The 19,916-nt window shown below is 36.6% G+C and overlaps 1 pseudogene across 1 annotated transcript; it reads left to right on the top strand.

Annotated features, from left to right (window-relative positions):
• Positions 1–6,132: 6,132 nt before the first annotated feature.
• LOC308653417 (small ribosomal subunit protein eS6-like) lies at positions 6,133–6,926 on the top strand (annotated as a pseudogene). The gene has a single exon. The product of its transcript is annotated as a small ribosomal subunit protein eS6-like (transcript).
• Positions 6,927–19,916: the final 12,990 nt, after the last annotated feature.

The raw sequence follows: 19,916 nt of genomic DNA, 5'->3' as shown, positions 1-19,916 counted from the left end.
ACAGGCAATCCATCAATAGATTTTATTAGCTCTATCTTTAAAATATTTTCCAAATCTCAACAACAGAATTTGGACTTCAACACATGAATCTGGAGAGTAAAAACTTTCAGTCCATAATAAATGAAGTAAAAAGAGGCAAGCAAAACTGAAGAATAAGTCAATGATTGAAATAGTTTGATCTCTCAAAAGGAGAAAAGCCAAAAAGGAAGGTGAATGAGCTTCATGCTTTATTACACATTATTTAGATAATGACTGAAGGTCATTATTTAAGTAGACTATGCTTGATAAGTTAGGATACAACTGTAATTTGAAACCACTTCAAAACACAAATATTTAGTCATATTTTAAGTATCTTTTTACCTCCTCTACTTCCTTGACCTAGACTACAATTTTTCATATAAATTTGCATGCATCTGTGTCTTACATGAACAGTAATCCATAGTTATTCCATGGAACTTCAAGTGAGTACTTGGTTGAGCCATCTAAACAATTTCCTAAGAGAAAATGAAACAAAATTTTGGTTCAAAAGAAACATACTTTGAAGTCTGCTAGCAGTAGATTGTTTTGTTGTTTACAATTACTCAGTATCACATTCCCCTGAAGAAAGATTCTCCATCCCCATTTATTTCCACAAAACTTGCCCATGCTTCCTGTAAAAAAAGATTCCAATATAGAGGATGTGGGCTTGGCTATAAGGATGAGGATAAGAGGATGATACATTTGGTCAGTGGGATGTCATGTCCCAGCAGAAGCTTTTAGAGTGTCATGAGTTTCTTCCAGCTTCATTGTCCTTTCCTCTTATCTCAAAAAATAGGCAAGTCTCTACCTGGTTCAAGTGATCTATTCAAGAGAATTAATCTGAACTGGTTGATGAACTGGATTTATCATATCTTCATGGGTTGGAAGGTAAGATGTTCAAAGGGAAAGATAATGATGAAAAATATCAAAAGAAGTAGAAGACTATTCTGGGAGGTTTGTGCTCAGACTCTCATTCATGAACCAAAAGACCACCTAATGTGCATCAAAATTTCACTATTTGTGGGGCTGGGGATGTGGCTCAAGCGGTAGCGTGCTCGCCTGGCATGCGTGCGGCCCGGGTTCGATCCTCAGCACCACATACCAACAAAGATGTTGTGTCCGCCAAGAACTAAAAATAAATAAATAAATAAATATTTTTTAAAAAATTCACTATTTGTATGTTTTTCTTTTCTACATATAAGTTTGGTTCTGCTATTAGGAAAGAGATTAAGCCAAGCCTATCCATTTATTAGCTCCCAACTAGAAAATATAGTTCAGAATGAATATTACCAGCTACCATAGCAAAAGCATCACATTATTGCCACAGGAAAGGTACTAGGAGGGATAAGATCACCTCCCTTCTTTGACATAATAATCAAACTGTTTTTGCTCACAAAGTCTAGATGTATGTTTTGGGCAAATTCTTTCATATCCATCCCCAAAATCCAACTAAATGAACATCCAGTGATGGTAAGTTGTGTTGTCAGTCTTACCAAAGTAGAAAATCAACAATCAATAATATGTATCATAATTTGATGCTGTCTTGTGTAAAGTACAGAGAAAACAAATAAATACAACTTCAAACTCTCTCCATACTGTACCTTAAAAACTCCATCACAGTAGGCAGGGATCTCTCCTAATTTTGTCAAGGACCTCAAGTGGAAGTACAAAGAAATTCTAAAACTATCAGGAGAACCATCGAAGCAATGTCTAGGAGATTTCCAATCAAAATGGCAGCACTACACAGTGGGGGAAATTCCTAGGGGATGACCACTAGAACTTCTTTTTATGACCAGGCAAAACAACTAGCTTTAAATTTTTATCCCAAATAATTGTATTTTTTCTTGGGTTCCAGAAAAAAAAAAAGGAAAAAAACTAAAATATAGACTTGAGAGACAGCAATTTATTTAAGAGGTAATTCCAAGAAACACTGGTAAGAGAGTGAGAAAGTGAGATAGAGGAGTAAATTAAGCTAAAAAATAGTTGCATATTGGGTGACATTACCTCTGTAGACAAATAAATGTAAAATTTAAACACAAGACTCCTGCAGTAGCAATTTCTATTGATTTATTCATCTATTTATTGAACTATCATCCTACTCCAGCCACAATTTAGATGTAATTTTAATTGAACAATACATATATCAGTAAAGAGGACAGTTTTCATTTACAAATCCTTCAGCACAGTAGTTTCCCAAATTTGAAATTTGGTTTACCAAAATTCTCTTCTATTTTTCTGGAGGCTTTATCATAATCTGATTTTAAGACCTCTTATATGAAAGGAGAAAACACTAAATTAAACACAAGACAGTGTGCAGTAAGAGTGCACAGACCTGAAATTTAAGAGATCTGTGTTTTAGTTCCAACAGCCCTTTCTTAAAACTAATAAGCCTGGATCTGTTAAGCTTTTTAGATTTCAATTTCTTCAACTGTCTAGTTCTCTGCTTAATTAGAGTATCCCAATTAAATCATTTTATAATCCTGTGTGCAACAATAAAGGTGATATGATGTATTTAAAGATTATTTAAAAGACATTTTCTTAAATTTTTTCAGTAGAGAAAGGACAGACTCATAGGAATGCATGAGAAAGATTAATGTAGAATACCATTTAGACAGTGAGAAAGTCAGAGGCCACTTCAGTAACATAAGGGTGAAAGAAGAGACCAACACAGAGATTGTCAGTGGAAATTAAAAGTAAAAGACAGGGGGAATGATGTATTAGAGAAAAAAAAAAAGATGTTTGCAATGACAAATGGGATCAAGGGAGCAGGAGTCACGATGTCATTTAGTTTGGGTGTCTGGGAAGAGCATAATGCCACTGACTGAATGCCCAAACACTCACAGCACCATCTCCAATGCCCAGCCACCAATCCTTCTTGATTGTGTCAGAATCATGTCAAAACAGAGGAGATGAAACATGCATACACTTCAAATGGAGAGTTAAATGTACTTGTCAGATTGAAAGACATCACTTTCATTCAATTTAAAAAAATATATATTGAAGATGCACCCAGAACAATGTCTAACAGATAGTAGGCACTCAATATTTATTAAATGTACTGAATCCAATTTTTGTCATCTTCTCTGAAAAAGAAATAGGAATGCTCTGAGAAACCCTAGAGAAAAATCTTGCAGAAGAATATTTTCTACAGTATGCAATATATCTGAATTCTCCTTGATTTACCAAAATGTTTCTGTCTTTGGTAAGTATCAACAGTGTAAGAGAATTTAAAAACTATCAACTTCCTATTACCTAAATTTTAAAACTTCCTGCCACATATTAAGATGATGAATGATTTATTCACAGTAAAACTATTAGAGCTAAGGACCAAACTTCAGCTTCCTTCAAAAATAAAAATTTCTACTTTTTAGCAAAAAACTATTATAACTAATAGGGACAAAATTTTCCTTTCCCTTTATTAAAAAAAGGGAAAATGTTTTTGCTAAGAGAAAATAATTGTTATGCCAAATTACATTTTTATATTATTTCTCCTAAATTCCAAGAGAAAAACAAACTCTTTCCATCACCTGCATCTTCAAAACCAAATTCCAAATTTGCTCTTAAAATACCCATTTATTTATTTTCCATGAATTTATCTTTTCTTTTCTTGCCATCTACTCAGCACTAAATACTACTAACTACAGCCAGGTATTTATGCAAGAAATAATAAACTGACATAGAGAAGCATAGAGGGAAAAAGTGGAAGCATTATTTTACTTTTTTTCTCAGCCAAGTAACTAACAAAAAATTCTAATACTTACCTCCTCATTAATGTTTAAAACAATCATTCAATATTTGGGCAAGAATATATAATTTGCTTTTTCTCTCCTTCCTATCTGCACTACCACAAACTTGCCCCAGTACAGAGTAAATATGAAAATTGGCAGTAGTAAATATGTAAAATTTTTAAAATATTTTTCCATACAAAATCCTAACTTCAAAAGCCCTATTGTTGCAATATTTAGAAAAGTGTTCAAAAGCCAATACTTCTTCTAACCATATTAGCAAGTGGTTCTTGTTAATATTTATAAAGGCAAAATTAAAGCTTGATTTCTAAAAGCTAAAACTAAATTGTTGTGTTTTACATTCATCTTGCTTAAACAATAGGCTGTCAGAACTTGGTAGAACCTTCATAATCCCATACTAAAAATAAACTTAAATGGAAGCAATCAGTTTCAAAAATTTTGAGATTTCTTTAAAAAGTAAAATTTGTGTTTTCCTTTTATCTCTCTTAATAACTAGGGTTTGAATGCCATACTTTTCCTGGTTATAACTCATGAATAATTCACATTAACAATAAAGGCTACCTGTGGAAGAAAGAGACAGCACAACAAGAAAATCATGTTTGTGGAAAAATGGATTTCTGATTAAATAAAACAGATTTTAAAAAGATATAGAACTCTGGGATTTTGAGAAGGGATCAGTAATACTATTATGAAGAGTTTAAATATAAGACACCCTTAAAGAAGCAAATTAGTTGGCACAAATTATCAACAATGTCAACTTTAGATCTTCACTAGATGAAACTTTTCTGGCTGCCTGTTCACATATTTGTCCCATCAGAACACTCACTGATGGAACCAGTTTCCTTTTTAAATTATTCTTAACTATGGATGGTTCAAGTTGGCCATTTGAGAGTGAGAATATGGCAGTGATTTCAAAACAATGTAACAAAGTCTGTATGTCTGGATAGAATTATTTGCCTAACTGTATTTGACTCAAATTCTGTTCTTCTGAAAAGCAAGCCAACCAACAATTCCAATGTATTAGGAGTTTCAGTTAGACTGTATGGCACTAAGAGTAAACTTGGAGTCTTCAAGTTATAGATTATTTTTAACACTCTTCTCATTCTATGCTTTAATACATAACTAAGTTATATAAAACACTTTAAAATAAAATATGATCTGTGTAATTTATATTTTATAACCCCATTGTGTTCACTAGGCATATATCAATCACTTCTCAACTCATGAGTTTGTACATTCAGAATAAAAAGTGTATTTCCTTGGTAGTTTTTTAAAATTTAGTCTTAGTTTCTTTTAAAATGAATTATCTGTCGAACAGAAGTTCAAAACAAAGGAGATTAGAAGAGAAATCACCACACATCTATTGCATCCCCTATGTTTATAATGGTATAAGCTAAAATTTGTAAATAAATAAATGAGCATTGAACCTTCTCAACTAAATATAGCCATACTAATGAAGAATATCCTAACTAGGGTTTGGGCTCAATTATGTGTTATGGAAAAGAAATGAGAAAGCAAATCTTCAGTATATCACAAGTTAGAAAAGCAACATACCAAATAACTTACTGATATTTTTCTCCTTTCTCATAACAACTCTATGTGACTTAAATGTCTAAAATTCAATATCATTTTAAAGTGATTTTATTTCAAAACATCAGTAATCAGAGTCTATTTCTGAGACATCTCATCCACTTTAATTAACCTTTTTTAAAGAATGCCAGACTGGGCTAATTTTGAGCCATCTACCTGAAACCAATATGCCAAGAGAGTAATGCAAAATAAAATATGATTTGGCCATCTCTACTATTATAAAACTTGGAACAATTTATGCAGGGGGAATTATAACACTTTAATCATGTTTTCCTGCTATTCCAGCCTTGAAAAAGAAGGTTGTCCTGCCATTTGTAACAACATGAATGAAACTATAGGACATATGCTAAGTTAAATAAGCCAGTCACAGGGCGACAAACACTGCATGATACTAATTATATGATGCACCAAAAATAGGCAAGACCATAAGAAAGAATAGGTGGTTGTTGCCATGGTTTATAAGGGTCGGGGGATAAATGGGAGACTATTTCTGCAATGGGTATAAAATTTATGTTATGCAAGAATACATCCAAAGTATGTATAGTGATACAATTCCTATTTGGATAATACAGAAACTCTCAAGATTTAAAATCTCTACTGAGTCATGCTTGATGCCACTGTACCTCTTCTATAAATTGCAAAACTTTCCAGGAAGTTTCTTTGTCAGTATAACCTCTGCTACATGGTTCATTTATTTTCTGTATCTTAATCTGAAAAGAAAAAAAATAGCAGTTCAGCTCTTTTTCACGGCGCCTTGTAGGCGATCGGCTGTACCAAGATGAAGCTGAATATCTCCTTTTTGGCCATTCATTGCCAGAAACCCATGGAAGTGGATAATGAATGCAAACTTCGTACATTTTATGAGAATCGTACCGGCACAGAAGTTGCTGCTTGTGCTTTGGGTGAAGAACAGAAGGATTATGTGGTCTATATCTGTGGTGGGAGCAACAAACAAGGTTTCCCCATGAAGCAGAGTGTCTTGACCCATGTCTGTATTTGTCTGCTACTGAGTAAGGGACATTCCTGTTATAGATCAACTCCAACTGGAAAGAGAAAGTGAAAATCTGTTCAAGGCTGCATTGTGAATGCCAATCTATTCTCAACTTGGTTATTGTAAGAAAAGAAGAGAAGGATATTCCTGGATTTAGGGATACTACTGTGCCTTGCAGACTGGGACTCAAAAGAGCTAGCAGAATCCACAAACTTTTCAGTCTCTCTAAGGAAGATGATGTCTGCCAATATGTGGTCAGAAAACCCTTAAAACAAGGAAGTTAAAAAAAAAAACAGGACCAAAGCACCAAAGATTTAGTGTCTTGTTACTCCCCATGTCTTGTAACACAAGTGCCAGTGTATTGCTCTAAAGAAACAGCATACTAAGGAGAATAAGGAAGAGTCTTCAGAATATGCTACACTTTGGGCCAAGAGAATGAAAGAAGCCAAAGAAAAATGCCAGGAACAAATCACCAAGAGACACAGCCTGTCTTCTCTGAGAACTTCTACTTTAAGTTTGAGTCCACTCAAAAATTAAAATTTTTAAGAGAAATACTTCCAAAAAATAGCAATTCAATTTAAGGAGTTCCCCAGGTTGTTTTAGGAATTATGAAATACTTTGTACAACTTACACAAAGTATGCAATCCATACATGCCTATATAATCTTCACATCAAAATTTATGAGACACAAAGCACAATGCATACATCTAATCAAAACCTGAATATGTAATAACTGCAGATTTGAACCCCAAATTAGAAAATAAAAACTTCTTCATTTTCATTTGTAGCCTCAGAGTTGCATCGGTAAAATTAAGCCAAGAATTGTTAGCTGATGACCAATTTCCAAGTGTCAGACTGAAGGCACTAAGCAGCTTAAGTGCTTCGTGAGGCTGCCAAATTGCAAAAGGGTGTCAGAGTAGACCGGAGGCAACGTTATAATTCAGCCACCCATTTCCTGGTAGTGAAATTTTTAAGCATTAAGAAGAGTTACCAAGGATGTATATGAAGTCTGTTTAAGAGATATTTCTCAATAGAAAGATAACCTTTGTGAGACAGTCTCTGGGCAATCTTATCACTCTAGTCTACAAGAGCACTCACTATGATTCTAACAGCAGAATGGAAAGTATGTTTTGCACAAGAATAATTATTTTATCACTTATATCATTTAGCACTCATACTGAATCCAAATATCAGTATGGATATAACTGAGTTCTTTCCTTTTGGTTTGTTTGACCCTCAGTGCTCCTGCCCAGGAAGAGAAGGATAACACACCAGCAACAGAAGTGACTAATGCTTGTAAGTGAACAGGTCACCATTTGGTTCCTATCTAGAGAGGAGGAGAGGTTAGGATAGGAGTTCCATATTTTCTAAAGTGAATGGGTTTCTATAGGCTCTAGTCTGGGCTGAGCCCTCAGACTGGAACTGGTATAGTCAAATTTTGGTGGTGCTTCAGCAAGATGGGACATCATGTAGACATAACTTACACAAAAGATTCTTATTATCTGAGGAATATCTGGTAATTTGTCCTTTCCTGAATCTAGTATTACCTCCAAATAACTTTACATGATCTTTTTAGATCTGTAGATAACAACAAACTCACAAAGATTCCTGAATGATACATTTGTAAATTGCCTATGAATTTTTCCTATCAGATAAAGGTAACTGAGAATCACTTTATTTTATTAAGCAGACACTTTTATAGCACATACTATGTGGAGGCAGAATTCTAAAGTGCCTTGCAGACATGATCTCCATTAATAGCAATAACCACTGTGAGTTAAGTAATGTTTAACTAGAGTTCACAAATAAAGACACTGAAGGGAAGGGAATATGCAGTTTGCCCAAATCATGCTGCAAGGAAGAGGCAGAGCCCAGGGTTTGAACCCAGAGGCTCTGTCCCCAGAGTTCAGGCTGCTCTGCTATGTGCCTCTCAGAAGCGATTCCTATTTTCACAAATAGCACAGCAGTTGTACAATAATTGTATATTTGAATCCATATTCTCTATCAGTAAAGTAAGGCTACTATTATCTATAAAAATTAAGTAGGCTGTTATATATAAAGCAAAATTCAGTACAGTGTCTAGCACCTAGTAAGTGTACCACAAACTGTCATAAGTTTTATCACATCATTGCCAGTAGTGATGTCAGGATGTCATTACACAAATAAAATTATAGTAGCTATTAGTGTCCAAGAGGACTTCTTACATATTTTTTACAATTTGTTTTCTCATTTGATCTTTGAAAAATATTAAATGGAACAAGGAATACAATATTTCTGTTTTACATATTAGAAACAAATAAAACATCATTGGGCAATAATTTGTATGGGACCTCAAAAGCAAAGGCCACAAAAAATAAAATAGATTAATGGTGTTACATTGAACTAAAATGCTTCTGTGCAACAAAGGAAATAATCAACAAAGTGAAGAGACTACCTAGAGAATTATAGAAAATATTTATGAAGTATGCATTTGATAAAGAGATAATATAAAAATATATGAGGAAATAAACTCAATAGCAAGAAAACAAATACCCTATTAAAACATAGGCTAAAGATAGGAATAGGCATTTCTCAAAAGAAATGCCAACATATATATGAAAAAAATATTCAACAAAACTAATCATCAGGGAAATTCAATCAAAACCATAATGACACATCACCTCACCCCAGTTAGAATAACTACATTTAAAAAAAAGGTAACAAATGTTGTTGAGATTGTAGAGAAAGGGAAACTCTTGTACATTGTTAGTAGGAATGTAAATCAATATAGTAATTATAGAAAATAATATGAAGCATCCTCAAAATATTAAAAATAGAATTAGCATATGATGCTGCAATCCCACTACTGGGTATATCTAAAGGAATTGAAATTAGTATGTTAAGAGATATCTGCACTTACATGTTATTCAAAAAGCCGTAAAAAAAAAAATGAACAAAACCCTATCATTTGTAGATCATGGATGTACCCAGAGAATATTTATGTTAATTGAAATAAGCCAGGTGCAGAAAGAGGTACACCACATGATCTCATTCATATGCAGAATCTAAAAAATGTTGATCTCATAGAAGCACAGAATAGAGATAGTGGAATGAACTTTTTCCAGAATTTGTAGATAGTTGGCAGCAGGTAGAATAGAGATATATTGGTCAAAGGATAAATAATTACAGTTAGATATGAGGAATATTTTTAATTTATTTTATGTGTCCAAAATAGGTAAATATAGGAGACAGAAAGTAGATAAGTGATTGCCTGAGACAGTGGAGTGGGGTTAAGTGGAGGAGGGGGAGAGAAAAGAGGAGTAACTACTAACAGTTATAGTTTTTTCTTTATTATATGTGATGAAAATGCTCTAGGCTTGGTTGTAGGGATGGCTGTACTATCTGTGAGCATACTAAAAGCCATTGGGCTATATAAACTTTCAATGTGGGAACTGTATGATATGCAAAATGTTTACATAATAAATATGTATAATAAATAAACAAAAGCTGTTTTTTAAAAATAATTTTATGTATATATACATATATATACATACATATACACACACATATATGTATATGTGTGTTTGTGTGTGTGTGTGTGTATGACCTTAAAGTTGAATAGAAAGCATGAGACCTCACATCTATGAAATAGTATGTAAGAGAAAAATAAAATAAACCAGGGGCCACAGAGTGCCTGCATGTGTGTGTGTGTGTGTGTGTGTGTGTGTGTGTGTGTGACTAAATTATCATGTGAACAAATGAATAAATAGATACATGATAAAAGTTGGTCTTCATTTGATCTCTTTTCCATTTAATTCAGATGAGTGCATACTATATTTCCTAAAAGTCATGGACATACATTTTAGGTACATAAACAAGCATAACATTTACATCATTCTATTTTTATCTTCCCAAGAGTATTTCTGTCGTTACTGATGTGTATGTGGGTATCTTAATCCTTGAGGAAGATTTAATGTAGTATAAGTACAGCATGCTAATACATATTGATTTAGACCTTTGACACCACTCACAGAGTAAAGGCTAAAACCTTCTTTCTTTTAAAAACCAATTTACATATTATTCTTGATTGCAAGAGAGTGTTGTCCACTATAATATCCATTAAGTACAATAAGTAATTAAAATATATATGATTAAATGCATCCCCTCAATCTGGCAACAACATATGAGAATAGTACCAGTTTTACTAACTTGCCTTTCTAAGGTCAATAATGCTTGGCTAGATTTGACTATTTATTTTTTATTTACTTCATTAATTATTTTTTTTCTAAGGAAAATACTACAAATAAATCATTTCTCTTTGCTGGTAAACAGTATACTCCTACATAAGGCAGAAATAAAGAAATTTTGCCTCTACATTGTGAGTTATATGTAGAATAAGTGACATCCTTTCAATATACTGTGAAATTCACATGTATTCTTAAATGAAATAGTACACATTAAGCACCTAACTTTCTATCATTTAGAAAGCAATCAGTCAGTATTGTGTCTCATTTTTAACATTATGCTTTAGAGTATTAAAGTAATATTTTTCTAAAGTCTTATGATGTGCAAGTGCAAGCAGTATCAGAAATGTTATCCAAGTGAGAGTGATCTTCACAAGGAGGTTTGTCATTGAATGTTATCCAACATTTAGGGAAAGTTTGACATGCACTGAGCAGTAGTCTTCTAAGACAGAAAAGAAATACATATGAAGCTAGATGAAGCTAGTGAGGGTGAACTCTAAGGGTCTTATTTTTAAGAGCACTCTGTCCCCAACCAGAGTCTATCAATTTATTGTTTTAATTTTTTGTGTGTGTGGTGCTGGGGATTGAACCCAGGACCTTGTGCAAGTAAGGTAAGAACTCTACCAACTGAGCTATGTCTTCAGCCCCATCGAGTATCAATCTAAATGACACCAGTGACCTTAGTGTCATGGGTCCCCTGAAGATATCTGTCTATCAAACCATAGACCAGGATCCCTGTAAACAGCTAAGAGTGAAACAAAGAAGCATCTTCCATCCCACAGGCTGTGGGGCCTGTTGAAGCCTGAGTGCTGGACTGAGAAACAAAGTGGCAGTCTCTTCTTTGAGATGCTAAAGTATTCACAGTATGCTTATGGACAAAAAGTTCTAGGCCACTTGCTGTTATCCTGCTTCAAGGTCAGAACTTTATGTACATATTTCATGTGTCTCAGAGCAGCTATCTCACTACATTCTGTTCGAAGACAGAATGTATCAAAAGCATTTAAAATTAAAAAGTAAATACTTAAATTTTTTTCAAAAAGAAAATTGTAACAGTTAAAACAAGAGAAATAGAAACAAATGATTCTTGACATCTCTTAAGACTGAAATTCTGTTAGGAGTCATTTCTATACAGGTTTAAGTAGTAGCTTTGCAAATATGATTGATGGTTGATTTTTGTACTGGAGATTGAACCCAGGGGTATTCTATCATTGAACTACATCCTTTTTAACTTTTTTTTTTTTTGGGGGGGGGGACAGGGTCCAAATTGCTGAGCCTGGCCTCAAACTTATGATCCTCCTGCCTCAGTCTTCAGAGTCTCTGGAATTACACACATGCACCACCAAATATAATCTTTAAAGAAGAATATAAGGTCATAGTTAGGGTTAGTAGATTAAGTTTTAATCATTTAATTCATATAACTAAACATGTCCAGAAAACTAGTGGATTGACTAATAAACTGATGTATTATATTCATAGAAAATACATCAATATCCAAATGTTTTATTCAAAAGCAGCCTATTTTCTAATTATTAACTTTGCATGTTTTTTTTTTCTTTTCTTTTTTTCCAAATAAATGGACTATAATGATAGTACGGGACACAATTCTCTCCCTTCCTTACCTACGCTTTCTTAACAACTCAAGAAACAGCACATCACAATGTAGAATAACAAGAGAGCTAAATGTGTTTACTGGCAGCAATGTGTCTGTTGCACAGTCCCTGAGTAGCCCTTAGCATGATGGATCTGAATAAGCCATTACAGCTTTAACTGGCAAATGAGGCGTGTGATTACCCTGTATTTATAACAAAAAGAAAGGCATCCTTACAGACCATTTGCCAAGAGTCTCGCCGGCCCTTTAAACAGACCCACAGGAAAGATTCCCAAGTAGGCAGTAAGACCAATAAAGCCAAAGCTTGGCATGTTATCAACTTGTTATCAAAATTCCCTTAAGTGGGTGACCCTCTTTCTCATACACTGCCTCCATTAACTGAAAATGTCCTCTGATTTTCAAATCAGCTATAGTCCAAAGTCATTTGATTTTTTTTATTTCTTATTTATTTTTATTTTTAATCTATTTTATCCTGCATTTATTCTCTAATCTCTGATGACAAGTCTTACCTCTGTGTTAGAAGGTGACCCATGCCCAGCATTTGAAACAGCTTCTCATTCCCTACTTAGCTGAACCAGGACACTGAACTTATCATGCTCTGAATGATGATGATGATCATCATCAATTCCTGCCATTTTCTTTTTCTCTTTAGAAACCAAAGCAAAAAGTGGAATGTGCTAAACTAATCTTTGGGATCAGTTTTCAGTCTCTTTTTCAGAAAATTTAATGTTGAAAGTTGAAACCTATCTCATGGGATAAAAAGCTGCTCTGAGAGCAAACTTGGATTTTGAACTTTCACTGTTACTGTTGTTATTTTTTATAATTAATGTGAATATTTGTCACAGTACTGTCAGCAGACCCACATTTCCCCCCTCTTGCTCATGAGACTGCTTTAATAATTTATTATTAGTGTGGGGAATCTAAGGAAGTCCTTCCTACATGGAAGCAGGAGAAACACTTGGAAAATCAGATGAGCCTTTTTTTAATTCCCAAATGAAGTTTTTAAAGTTCACAAAAGAGGTAGAACTGACATGTTTCCCTTATTTGAACTATATTATGCCCAAAATGTAGGTGAAAAGAGTAATTATTGGGGGAAAAAAAGACACACAATTGTAGCAAATATAAATATCTAATTCAATATCTGGCCCTGTCAAGTAATACATAGTTATCAAAGTTCATAAAGGACTTCTAGAAATCAGGAGAGACAAACAAAAGAACACTCCCAACTCAAAATACTTTAAGACTATAAACCAATTAAAGTATCATTATTTGCCGCGCCCCCTCGCCCGCAAGGAAGACGCAACAACAGGAATCTTCTTTCAGCCGTTTATTCAGGTCCTTGTTATTCCTTCTTCTTCCCCTTGGATGTCCCTCCCAGCCTTAATAAAGCATCCCAAGCCCCAATGCGAAGCTGCTACGTGGAGCTTTCTCATAGGGTGTTAAAAAACCCTGTGCCAACTCTCCCAAATAAGGAGTTGTTTGTCACAGACCACAGTGGAGCCAGCGCCATCTTGTGATGGTGACCACAGTCCGCAGAAACGGCTCACCACAGTTCCCCCTTTTGTTTTCTAAGAACAACACAGGCGAGAGTAGAGGTCCTATCCCACTGTGCAGAAGTGGCTGTATAGTATGGCTCAGCCCCAAGGAGGCGCCTTCCCCAGATCCGAGGCCATATCAGCCGACGCCTTTTTCGTGGGACGGGGCGTGGACGCGTCTAACCCGCATGCAATAGGACATGCTCTCCTTGAGGTCCACTTCAAGGATCACTCAAGTGCAGTGCTTTGCCTCGCATCCTGTATCGTGACGATGGTGGACGAAGGGGGATAGCTGAGGCTGAACTGTGGCTGTATAGAAATACAACGATAAACAAATTGGTAACACCCTAAAAGAAAGGCACGGGTCTTAAGGCGATAGAAAAGCACTAGTGTGGAAACCCATCTGCGTGCAATGGCAGTAAAGCCGGCAGAGTGTAAGGGCTTTCCAACACTAAGAGAATAACAAAGAAAGACATGTCGATCCCAGCGCAATGTTCATAAAACTTGGGGTGCAACGACCATGTCAAAGATTTACTGTTTAATCTGCGCAAGCCAGACTTGAGGTGAATTGCCATTACTCATACTAAGCCTTCAACCAGGAACCTTATCAGACCCAAGCAGGTCAGGACGTTCCCACATGACCGTTATTGGCTGAATATGAAAACAGACACCACAAATCTTACAAGGCCCTGTGAGCTGGCCTCCTTGACGTGCATAAAATTCAGGGCTGGATCCAAGCCCTGGGGGCCGGGGGGAAACCACTGCCAGCAGTTTTTTTCTTTTGTTTGTTGCACGTCAAAGGGAATCAAGTAGCCCCTGTCTTAGGTCGTTCACTGTCCTTACATTGCTTACCCGTCTTTGGGGAGGCCCCATTCCCCTGTCTTAGGTTGCAGTGTAAGCGTGAAAGTTGCCCGTCTCTGGGTACTACAAGATCAGCTCGTTGTTGCCAAGGCGTTTAATGGTATCTACTCAGCCAGTCATCATTAGGTCTCTAATTGGTTCCGGTTCAACAAGGCATAAAGTCAGAGGAGAGGAATAATAAAATAAAGAAGAAAGAGGGTGAAAGGAGGAAGGCATGAAGCAGGGATTATTGTAGAAAAATTATCTTTGAATTGGTTGGAGACAAACTTCAGCAAAATCATCCTTGGTTTGTAGGCGTTGATAATGAACCTGTATTGGCTTAGAAGTCAGAATGTTAATTTGATCTTTAATAAATTGTGTCACTCTCTTACCTAGGCAGGGGCCTACAGCAGCTATAAGGAGGAGACTGAAAAGCGGTCCCATTACAGTGGATATCAAAGGAGTTAACCATGGGGTATTTTTAAACCACTGTTCAAATCATCCTTGTTGTGCTTCAAACTCCTTTTGTCTTTTAGCCAATCTTTCCGTGACCTTTTCTATAGTTTCAGGATTACCCCAGTGTGATCTGCATAAGCATAACACTGTTCCTATAAAGCTATACATAGTTCTCCTTCCCTTACGAACAATAAATCTAGTCCCCTCCTATTTTGTAACACAACTTTTGAGAGGGAGGTGAGGGACTTTTCCAAGGCGGTAATTGATTTGGCCATGGCTGTTAAATCCTCATTCATAGCCATTTGTAGATTTAGTAATTGACCTCCCTGGACATAGGTGGCTGTCCCTGTTCCTATTCCGGTTGCTATTCTGCCTATGCCCAGTAGGAGGGCAATAGTCATAGTTATGGGTTCTCTGGGGAGCCGAGTATGTCCCTCAAGGTGTCCCAGGGTGTAGTCTGACCCATGATAAGATATCCTCGGCCATAATTGTATCAGCACACAGAAATCAGTAGTTGTATTTGGGACTGCCATGGAAACACAGGGAGTTAACCCAGTATTGTAAGCAAATTAGGACCCTTTGGGACCCCACAAATAATCAGATTGGGATTGATTTATAAGTCGGGTGATGTTGCAGAAATGTTGGCGTGAAAGCGGCACCTTTCCCAAGCAAACCCCTTGCCCCATGACCTCCGTGATAGTCAACTTATAGCTGGGCAGAGAATAACATTTAGGATCTGCAGTGGTATTAGAGGATAAATTAGACAGTATCGTTACCCCCTCATAATAGGGCGGCCTGGAGGTCAAGCATAGCCAGCAATCTTGGGTCCTGTTAGGATTAGTGGCATTGAGAGCGAAGAAGGCTCCTTGGACCAAATTAAGAAGGCGATCTCCAGTTCCAGGGTATATGGGCTCAGGGGCATAATCAAAGGTTTGATAGCCCATAGTTTTTGTTTGACCGCTGGGGGAAGGTTTTACTGTTGGGGCTATGGGCTGCTTGGGTCCAGATGGGGCCTTTTGGTCTCCGAGCACCTGATTAGGTCCTATTAGACTTCCAGTAGGCTGTTCTGTGGTCAATTTGAGCCTAAAAAGCAGGCCAGGATTGTACTGTCCGGGGGTGTAAATACTCAGCCCCCAGAGATATCCTTAAGTCCAATCTGGTTGTTGTCTTCCATTGGAAGTAAACTGAATAGTAATATTTGTTTGCCAGAAATGGGCATAGTCATTCCTAGGTGAATTCTTAAGTCAATACCCATTACTAGAGGTTTCACATCCCCAGGAGGCACAATAATAGGCCTTAGGTCCCTGGCAGCATCTATATATTTTCCCCTCCTTTATTTTTTGTAGATAAATTTTTAAATGTTGATGGGCTCGTTCCACAATAGCTTGTCCCTGGGGGTTATAAGGAATACCTGTTTTGTGTTCAATCTCCCATTGGGTGCAGAACCGTTGAATTGTTTGGCTTATATATGTGGGTCCATTGTCTGTTTTGAGACAACGTGGACTGCCCATGCAAGAGAAAGCTTTTAAGAGATGTCCAATAACATCTTTGGCCTTTTCTCCAGTGTGTAATGTAACAAAGATATAGCCAAAGTATGTATCAATAGAAACATGTACAAAAGACAGCTTACCAAAACTAGGGAAGTGGGTAACATCAGTTTGCCAGATATCATTGGGGTGTAAGCCTCTAGGGTTAACACCCAAACTGGGAAAATGAAGAAATGGAGCACATACTGGGCATAGGGAAACAATCTGTAAAGCCTGATCACGCGAGCATCCTGTGCGGAAGCGTAAGGATTGTGCATTTAGATGGAATTTAGCATGGAGTTGTGAGGCCTCATCATACTTGGTTATAGTGTATACTAGGCCCATATTATGAGTGGCGGCATCTGTTTTAGCATTACCTTCCGCCAGAGGCCCAGGAAGCTCCGAGTGTCCTCGGATATGTCCAATGAATAAAGGATCTCGTCTAGCCCAAACAAGGAGCTGAACCGTTTGTAATTGTTCCATGATAGTGGATTGCCTGCCAATATAAGGGGCTGTTTTAATAACTGAGGCTAACTTAGCAACATAGAGACTATCAGTATACACATTAAGTGGGATGGAATTGTATAGTTTAAGGGCCATAATTAGAGCCTCAACTTCTGATCTTTGGGCAGACAGTTTAGGAACAGGGTGTCGAATTACTTGAGATCCATCAAAAACAACAGCAAACCCCCCTTTTTGCTCCGTCTGTATAAACAGTTTGAGCTCCCGAAATAGGCTCTCTTTTAATAATTTTAGGAAAAATGATAGGACATCTCTTAAGGCCTTCTAGAAGTTTATGTCGGGGAAAGTGATTATCAATTTTACCTTTGAAAGTACAAAGAAAAAGACACCAAAGATCATGTTTCTGTTGCAATTTTAAAATCATATCTTGGGTATAAGGTTGAATGAGAATGTCAAGAGTCTTTTCAAATAGTGCATCACCCAAATATTTGGCTTTCCAGAGCAGATTTATCACCAGTTCATAAAAGGGAGTTATCACCCGAGAGTTAGAAGCAGGTAAATGGACCCAATAGATGGGACTAGTCTGTCAAAACACTCCAGTAGGAGTTAATTTTGATGGCAGGATTATAAATGATAGGGGTATAGAATAATCTATCTGGGTAACCTGCATCTCTTGTAAGGCTGTTTCTATTAACCTGAGTGCCTTCAAGGCTTTTGGAGTAGGTTTTCGCAGGGAGGTGGGTGAGGGGCCTCCTCTCAAAAGGTCATACAGGGGTTTAAGTTAGTAGTTTAATATACTTAATGTTTAATCAACAATGTGAATTTATTTACCAAAATTAATCCCTATCTTAAACAGTAAGAATTGTTAGGCAACAAGGATCTTTCTGTAAAGAAATAAACTCACATTCCAATAGGTGTTTGTCATGTCAAAATATGGACAAAATTTTAGCTCACATTAGTATGGTTAAATTAGGAAAATAAACTGAAATATCTTTAAGTTAATTATAGTCAGTTTAGTATATGAAATTTTTTCTCTCTTTTTTGTTTAGATAACAATATAAAAATCTTTTTACTTAGGGAAATGAATAGAAAGACCTTATTTTACCCAAAGATGATTTCTTTCTTCTTCTTAGGATCCATGTGTACTTCTTCTTTGTTGGAACATCTTTTTCTTAAAAAAAAATATACTTTGGAACAATCTTTGAACACCTTAGGATCTATAAACAAATTATTATACTTTGATAAGAAATATCAATGAAAATATAGTTAAAACCCTTAGATATTTTGTAGAAATAATTATAATAATTTATCATCTTATGAGTTTAAATAGTAACTTTGAGAATTAGAAATTATTTGATTGTATTTTTACTTAAAAGCAAATTTATAGTAAACACATTTATCTCAAATATCTGTAACTGAAAAGGCAGAGTATCTGATAAATGTAAATATAAAACATAAATTATGGGTTTCCTGTTGAAGAAAAACAATTAGGCAAATATATATTAATTAATCAATTAGGCATGTGCTAATTAATTTATAGATTAACAAATATAGGTTATTTAAATATCTAAAAAATATATATTAAGAATAAGAACTTAACTTATAATTGTATTAACTTTATGTAACCACGTGGTCTTAAAATATTTGGATCCATTTTAATTTATTTTTAACTAGGAGTGCACTCTTCTATGTGACGTCACTAGATGTACTGAAATAAGATCCTTGAGTATACATTTTTATTTTTATGGTTAGCAATGAAAATAAGGATTTTTTGGTCATCACAGGAACCTTGTCGGCTTGTTCCTGTGGCGAATAAATGCATCCTCATAATCTCCAAAATTAAAAGTAAAATATAAAGAAGCATATCTGATATCTCAATAGAACATTATTTAGTAACACAACTACAGAGAAAAGTCAGGTTATTTAACTTAGAACTAGTTTAAATTTAGGACTGTAACATAGAAACACGTGGAATTAAATTTTGTCTGAAAAAGATATCTTTCTGAGCAGCTCCGGTAGAAATCTGAAACACAGCAAAGCAGGTTAGTGGCTGGAAGGCGGGACCAGAAGTCCTGTCTGAGTGACTGTGGAAGAACCAATCGGAAGCCCGCAAAAGTGTGGGAGGTGGGACCAGGAGGCTGCTCTTCCGGCCAGGCACCCCATGGTTACCATGGTGATGTAAACAACATGGAGTCCGCTGCCCGTTCTCGGGGCAAAAGTTCTCCAAGTTTTCCTAGCCGATTGCCTTTTGTATGATTTTGTCTGCATTTTCCCCCGCCTGGCCAAGATCTTACTGCGGTAGCAGCTTGTTCTGTCTTTGGACCGTCCCGTACACTCTGGCATACGGGGCCCGGGGTGGGCCCTTGTTCCCGTTTCCCGGCTGCAGTGGGCGTTCCTGAGTATCAAACTTGGAACGACACTCGCTGCTCCAGGCGTGCCTTCCCGATCCCGTCTATCCCCCTCGGGACAATTTCATTTAATATGTCCCTCTAGCTGATTGGCAGAGAAAGACTCAAAGAGAGTCAATGTAAAGGGATGACACAGCAACAAAACAGACACAGAAAGCAAAAATGAAGGCACACAGAAAACAAAAATGAAAGTACACAGTGCAGCTGCAATAAAATATGAGGCTCTCTCTTTCTTAGTAGAGGAGCTGATTCCGCTTTGGTCGCGGGTCCCGCTCTCCGGGACGATGGGGTCCCGCTCTCCGGGACGATGGGGTCCCACTCTCTGGGACGATGGGGTCTCGCTCTCCGAGACGATGGGGTCCCACTCTCTGGGACGATGGGGTCTCGCTCTCCGAGACGATGGGGTCCCACTCACCGGGACGATCTGGTGCACCACTCCTGACGACTGAGAGTCCTGGTTTTTCCCGGGTTTCGGCACCACTTGTCGCGCCCCCTCGCCCGCAAGGAAGACG

The sequence above is a fragment of the Spermophilus citellus genome, assembly GCF_964194105.1.
Source record: "Spermophilus citellus genome assembly, chromosome: 7".
NCBI classification, from domain to species: Eukaryota; Metazoa; Chordata; class Mammalia; order Rodentia; family Sciuridae; genus Spermophilus; species Spermophilus citellus.
This window is presented reverse-complemented; position numbering and strand designations above follow the sequence as displayed.